Source organism: Arachis hypogaea, chromosome 13 (genome assembly GCF_003086295.3).
Source record: "Arachis hypogaea cultivar Tifrunner chromosome 13, arahy.Tifrunner.gnm2.J5K5, whole genome shotgun sequence".
In the NCBI taxonomy this organism is placed as follows: Eukaryota; Viridiplantae; Streptophyta; class Magnoliopsida; order Fabales; family Fabaceae; genus Arachis; species Arachis hypogaea.
In genome coordinates, this window is record NC_092048.1 from 102,624,055 (window position 1) to 102,625,051 (window position 997).

The 997-nt window shown below is 40.9% G+C and overlaps 1 non-coding gene across 1 annotated transcript; it reads left to right on the forward strand.

The window, feature by feature from the left end:
- Positions 1-476: 476 nt before the first annotated feature.
- LOC112738855 (small nucleolar RNA R71) lies at positions 477-584 on the forward strand. The gene has a single exon (XR_003169808.1). It is a non-coding gene; the product is annotated as a small nucleolar RNA R71 (small nucleolar RNA).
- Positions 585-997: the final 413 nt, after the last annotated feature.

Here is a 997-nt window from a genome sequence, read left to right on the forward strand (position 1 = left end):
TTAAAGCCTTGTTGAGGCTTTTGATCCTTCCATGAGAAATTGGGGTGATTTCTTCATGATGAGTTATAGGTGTTTTCATAAGGTTCACCTAAGTAATTTACCTCTGCTATTGCAGGGTTCTCAGGATGATAAGCTTCTTCTGCATAAGAAGCCTCTTGAGTACTGTTGGATGCAGCTTGCATTCCATGCAGACTCTGAGAGATCATATTGACTTGCTGAGTCAATATTTTATTCTGAGCCAATATGGCATTCAGAGTATCAACTTCAAGAACTCCCTTCTTCATAGGCGTCCCATTATTCACAGGATTCCTTTCAGAAGTGTACATGAACTGGTTATTAGTAACCATGTCAATGAGTTCTTGAGCTTCTGCAGACGTTTTCTTTAGGTGAATGGATCCACCTGCAGAAGTGTCCAGTGACATCTTTGATAGCTCAAATAAACCATCATAGAATATATCTAGGATGGTCCATTCTGAAAGCATGTCAGAAGGACACTTTTTGGTCAACTGTTTGTATCTTTCCCAAGCTTCATAGAGGGATTCACCTTCTTTCTGTCTGAAGGTTTGAACATCAGCTCTAAGCTTGCTCAGCTTTTGAGGAGGAAAGTACTTGGCTAAGAAAGCCGTGACCAGCTTATCCCAAGAGTTCAGGCTGCCTTTGGGTTGAGAATCCAACCATAATCTAGCTCTGTCTCTTACAGCAAAAGGGAAAAGCATGAGCCTGTAGACTTCAGGATCTACTCCATTAGTCTTAACAGTATCACATATCTGCAAGAGTTCAGTTAAGAACTGAAAAGGATCTTCAGATGGAAGTCCATGAAACTTGCAGTTCTGCTGCATCAGAGAAACTAATTGAGGTTTCAGCTCAAAGTTGTTTGCTCCAATGGCAGGAATGGAGATGCTTCTTCCATGTAAATTGGAATTAGGTGCAGTAAAGTCACCAAGCATCTTCCTTACATTATTATTATTTTCGGCTGCCATCTCCTTCTCCTGTTCGA